This window comes from Myotis davidii, unplaced genomic scaffold (assembly GCF_000327345.1).
Source record: "Myotis davidii unplaced genomic scaffold, ASM32734v1 scaffold497, whole genome shotgun sequence".
Taxonomy (NCBI): Eukaryota; Metazoa; Chordata; class Mammalia; order Chiroptera; family Vespertilionidae; genus Myotis; species Myotis davidii.
In genome coordinates, this window is record NW_006288434.1 from 3,533,925 (window position 1) to 3,540,550 (window position 6,626).

Sequence of the window (6,626 nt, forward strand, 5' to 3'; positions counted from 1 at the left end):
GACCTGGGGGGGGGCGGGGGGTGCGGGGAAGCAGGGGCTATATCATGAAGGGCATTTTAGGCAATGCCAAGGAATTGAATGTTGTCCAAAAGCATGAGGAACCACTGAAAACTTTTGAAAACTTTTTTTTAAATTTTTTTTTTGATTTCAGAGAGAGGGATGGAGAGGGAGAGAGAGAGATAGAAACATCCATCGATGAGGAGAATTATTGACTGGCTGCCTCCTGCACAATCAGGGATCAAGTCCACAATCAGGGCATATATTCTGATTGGGAATCGAACTCGACGCTCAACCACCGAGCCACACTGGCCGGGCAATGCCCTCAGTTCTTAACAAATGCCCGTGTAAATCCAGCAATCCTGAATTCCAGGTTGTGCTGCTTTCCCCATCGGGCAAGATTTCACCCATCACCACCGATCAAACATGACCCAAGTTGGTCTTTCAGTGAGTATTCAGAAAGAGACTTCAGTGGCAGGTCTTCATTCCCCATTTCTTTCTGCAGCTGTTTTTCCAAGTCATCAGTCCCCAAAATAAACTTGCTCTTTTGCTGTGAACCAAAATTTCTCTTGACAGACAGAATATGCACAAACAGTGACCTTTCTGGATTTGAAGAATTCTTTGGATACATTATTTATTAGCTCACAGGAGCTGACAGAATGATCAGATGTCAAAAGGCCAAAGAAGACAATGCTAAGGGGAACTTATTTCTGTTCGTGAGTCTCGTGTCTCTGAAACCATTCTTTCCGTTAACTACGCATCACATATTTTGTGTGTGTGTGTGTGTGTGTGTGTGTGTGTGAGAGAGAGAGAGCGAGAGAGAGAGAGAGAGAGTTGGATCCTATATTTCAGTCTGAGACTTTGCAATGGCCTCATTGGGTAACAAGTAAACAACTTGGCCTTGCGTTTTACTGTTTCTACAAAGTCTAGTTTAGTCAAGAGGGCAAAGGGCAAACCATAGAACTTACTGTTGCAACGATGCCTTTCCCAAAATGGTTTGCATCTGCTCACTCGTGAGATCATTGTGCCAACCTGGTGAGGTAGCAGGATTAGGAGTGGTGGCAACAGGATGCTTGTGGAAACAGTCACAGAGTGACCTAGGGCCCTGGAAGCCACCACAGCTAACGGTGACAGGGGAGGGTTGGCGCCCAGGTCTTCTGCTTTCCTATCTCCTACGAATCAAAGTTTTAGAAGTAGTTATTTTTCACTTTTATGGGGAGAAAATGAGAGAACAAAATCACCCTTGGTGCTACCACTCCAACACAATTATGTCTTAACATCATTACATTGTTTTCCAGGTCAAAAGGGAAATTTTTTTGACCCAGAAAGTAAATGAATTCTCTAAGCTCATGGTGTAGTGGGTACCTGCACTGAGCCATCTGCTATTAACTGGACTGTCACACAGATCCCAGTGCGCATTTGGGGAGACAGGTGGCTGCCCACACTGTGAACTGAGCGGCACCAAATCACAGCCATTTGTTCCCACTTTCTCCGTCGGGGGCCATTATTAAGTCACTTCTTAGGATAAGTAACTATGTCTCCAGCAGGCAGATTTCTATTAAATGCAATTAGGCCTCGTGGAACGAGTAACTCATTAGCACCCATTAACAGGCTAACTGGCACAGAAAAGGCTCTGATGGACAGGGCTATGGGATGGGTGACTATTAAAAGTAGCGCTGGGAGTCTTCAAAACTGTAACAGGGCTGGGAGGTGTCTCTGGTAGATGTGGGAAGGATGGTCAAAGCTCATTCTGCTGCTGCTGCTGCTATTATTGCCACAGCTGCCACCATCGTAAGATGGGGCCGACCATATTTTTCCAAAGATGGAGCTATCCATCCACCCCACAAGCTCTTCTCCCAAAGGGACCTGCCCACTGAGAGGTGGGGTCTGTTTTCCCTCCCTCTGAATGGAGGCACATGCCCATGTCTGGAGGATGGAGCGAGCAATGCTGTGCCACTTCCAAGACTAGGTCATGAGAAGGTTGCAGCTTCCCCCTGGTGCTCATATTGCTCCCTTCCTCCCTCCCCAACTGCTCAGTGCTCACTTTGGGAATCCAGCCACCACACAGTGAGGAAGCCTGAGCTAGTTCAAATGAAGAGACCACATGAGAAACTGTGCCTCAGTCAACAGCCAGCACCCACTACCAGGCGAGTGAGTGGATGCACCTTTAAAAGGTCCCAGACCCCAGCCTTCAGGGCTTCCAGCTGGGACCCAGACATTGCGGAGCAGACACCACCAGCCATCCTCACGCTGCCCTGACCGAATTCCTGACCCACAGATTCCACGAGCATGATACGGGGCTGTTTTCTGCTGTTACGTTGAGGGGGTGATTGTTATGCAGCCATAGTACTGGAACATATGCACCCAATGACATCTGAATGAAGAAAGACATCTACCCAAGAAAATCACATGTTCACGTTGTGAAAACGTATCAGTCACCCTTGACTCTCATGCTATAAACCCTGCAATCTAAGGGCCAAGGTGAACACCCTGCCTGAGCTCACCTCCCTGTGTCTTTGGGTTTCCTCTCTCCATACCCCGGAAGCCAGAGGTGTTCTAGCTGAGGTTACCCAAGGTTCACATGGGAGGACCAAATTCTTACTAGAGACTCTACACTTTCTCTCTCCTCTCCCAGGTCTCATCTGTGGGAAGAATGGTGGAGGTTTGTAGGAATAAGGCACCTACGTGTTTGTGAAGGTTAACATATCAGAGGCTAAGGTATACTGTCTGTAGACATCTGTTCCCAAGAGTGTGTGCTGGCTGTCAGATCTAATATTTTTAATCAAACAAAATTAGCGCATGCTCAAAAAATTTTAAATCCAAATCGTGCAATGATTAGGAAGTAAACATCCTCCTATCCCTTCTTCCCATGCCTGGTACTAATCACTATTAACACCCTAGAGCTAGACTGCCTGATGTGGAATCACAGCTTTGCAGGGGGCCTAGCTATGTGACTCTGGCCCCCGTTCCCCTAACTGCAAAATGGGGATAACTTACCTCCTAGGTTTGCTGTAAGAGTTACATGAGTTAATATACCTAAAGCACTTAGAACAGTGTCTGACACATATAAAGTCTCAATATGGAGTAGGCATTACTATTACTACTATATCATCATCATCATTATTTATAGTATTTTCGCAGCCTATTAATGGGCTCAGGAAATGGAAAGTGTTGGAAGGAACCTAAAATCAGGGAGGAGGCTCCCAGACCAGAGGGTGGTACATCTGGGCACAGTGGCCACTTGGAAGGTAATGAACACCCTGAACTCCATCTTCAAAGCAGACCCTTTAAGATAGTGGTTCTCAACCTGTGGGTCGAATGACCCTTTCACAGGGGTCGCCTAAGACCATCGGAAAACACATATATAATTACATATTGGTTTTGTGATTAATCACTGTGCTTTAATTATGTTCAATTTGTAACAATGAAATTGGGGGTCACCACAACATGAGGAACTGTATTAAGGGTCGTGGCATTAGGAAGGTTGAGAACCACTACTTTAAGGAGTCTGTGCCTCTGTGGGTGTCACCAATCATATTTCTGAGCATATTGTAGAGAAGGAGGGTCAAATATGTTTAAAATGTTGATATAAGAAAGAAAGCAAAAACTGACCCAATTCTGAACCCCCAAAAAGACTATAAAAATCAGAAGAACATGATTAAAATAAGCTTGAATAAGAAGGAAAATTGAACATATTAGGACACAGGCAAAGTCTCTTCAAATTCAAGAAGATAGAAATCATATCAAGCATCTTCTCAAATCACAATGGCATAAAATTAGAAATCAACTACAATAAAAACCGTAAAAAAAATCAAACACTTGGAGGCTAAATAGCATGCTATTAAACAATGTTTGGGTTACCAAAGAGATCAAAGAAGAGATAAAAAGCATCCTGGTAACAAATGACAATGAAAACACAACAATCCAAAATTTATGGGACACAGTGAAAGCAGCCCTGAGAGTGAAGTTCATAGCTCTACAGGCCTACCTCAACACATAAGAAAAAAAATGGTAATAAATTATCTAACCCTACAATTTAAAAAATTAGAAAGAGAGCAACAAGCAAAGCCCAGAGTAAGTAGAAGGAAGAAAATAATAAAGATCAGAGTGGAAATAAATGACATAGAGACCAAAAAACAATACAAAAGATCAATAAAACCAAGAGCTGGTTCTTTGAAAGGATAAACAAGATTGATGAACTTCTAGCCAGGCTCACCAAGAAACAAAGAGAGAAGACCTAAATAAACAAAATCAGAAATGAAAGAGGTGAAGTAACAATCAACCCCACAGACATATAAATGATTATAAAAAAATATTACAAACAACTCTACGCCAACAAACTAGACAACCTAAATGAAATGGACATATTCCTAGAAAAATACAAGCTTCCAAAACTCAATCAGGAAGAATTAAAAAATCTGAATAGCTGATAACTACTGATAAAATTGAAACGTAATCAAAAAATTCCAGCAAACAAAAGCCCTAGACCAGACGGCTTCACAGGAGAGTTTTACCAAACATCAAAGAAGAACTAAAACCAATCCTTCTCAGACTATTCCAAGAAATTCAAGAGGAAGCCAGCATTACCCTAATCCCCAAACCAGATAAAGACACTACAAAGAAAGAGAATCAGAGGCCAATATCCCTGATGAACATAGATGCTAAAATCCTCAACAAAATTCGAGCAAATTGGACCCAGCATTACATTAGAAAAATCATACACCATAACCAAGTGGTATTTATTCTGGGGATGCAAGCCTGGTACAATATCCACAAATCAATAAACATTATACATCACATAAACAAATTGAGAGACAAAAATCACATAATGGTATCAATTGATGCAGAAAAAGCATTAGACAAAATCCAGCACCCTTTCCTGATAAAAACTCTCAGCAAAATGGGAATAGAGGGATCATACCTCAACATAATAAGAGCCTTATATGACAAACCTACGGCCAACATCATACTCAATGGGCAAAAACTAAAACCATTTCCCCTAAGAACAGGAACAAGACAGGGATGCCCACTTTCACCACTCCTGGTTGACATAGTATTAGAAATGCTAGCCATAGCAATCAGACAAGAAGAAGAAATAAAAGGCATTCAAATTGGAAAAGAAGTAAAATTGTCATTAGTCACGGATGACATGATATTGTACATGGAAAACCCTAAAGACGCTATCAAAAAATTATTAGACTTAGTAAATGAATTGGCAATGTAGCAGGATACAAAATTAACACCTAGAAATCTATGGCTTTTTTATACACCAATAATGAACTCACAGAAAGAGAAACTAAAAAAAAAAAAAAATCCCATTTACCATTGCAACAACAAAAAAACTAGGATACCTAGGAATAAACTTAACTAAGGAGGTAAAAGACCTATACTCGAAAAACTACAGGACGTTGAAAAAAGCAATAGAGGAAGACATAAACAAATGAAAGAATATACCATGTTCATGGATTGGTAGAATCAGCATTATTAAAATGTCCATACTACACAAAGCAATCTATAGATTCAATGAAATCTCCATTGAAATACCAATGGCATATTTCACAGACTTAGAACAAACTCTCCAAAAATTCATATGGAATGAAAAAAGACCCCAAATAGCTGCAGCAATCCTGAGAAAGAACAAAGCTGAAGGGGTCACAATACCAGATATCAAGCTTTATTACAAAGCCACTGTTCTCAAAACTGCCTGGTACTGGCACAAGAGCAGACATATAGATCAATGGAATAGAACAGAGAACCCAGAAACTGACCCAAGCCATTATGCTCAATTAATACTTGACAAAGGAGGCAAGAGCATACAATGGAGTCATGACAGTCTCTTCAATAAATCGTGTTGGGAAAATTGGACAGATACATGCAAAAAATTAAGTTAGAACACCAACTTACACCATACACAAAAATAAACTCAAAATGGATAAAGGACTTAAATGTAAGACAGGAAACCATAAACATCTTAGAAGAATCCATAGGCAACAAAATATCAGACATATGTCATAGCAATATCTTTATTGATACAGCTCCAAGGACAATGGAAACTAAGGAGAAAATAAACAAATGGGACTACATCCAAATAAAAAGCTTTTGCACAGCAAAAGAAACCATCAACAAAACAACAAGAAAGCCTACTGCATGGGAGAACATATTTACCAATGTTATCTCCGATAAGGATTTAATCTCCAAAATTTACAGGGAACTCACACAACTTAACAAAAAGAAGATAAACAATCCAATTAAAAAAATGGGCAAAGGATCTAAATACACTTTTCAAAAGGACATACAGAAGGCCAAGAGACATATGAAAACATGCTCAAAGTCACTAATCATCTGAGAGATGCAAATCAAAACGACAATGAGGTACCATCTCACACCTGTCAGAATGGCTATCATCAACAAATCAACAAACGACAAGTGCTGGCGAGGACATGGAGAAAAAGGAACCCCTTTGTACTGTCGGTGGAAATGCAGACTAGTGCAGCCACTGTGGAAAAACAGTATTGCGTTTCCTTAAAAAATTAAAAATGGAACTCCCATTTGACTCAGTGATCCCACTTCTAGGAATATATCCCAAGAAATCAGAAACACCAATCAGAAAGGATGTATGCGCCCCTATG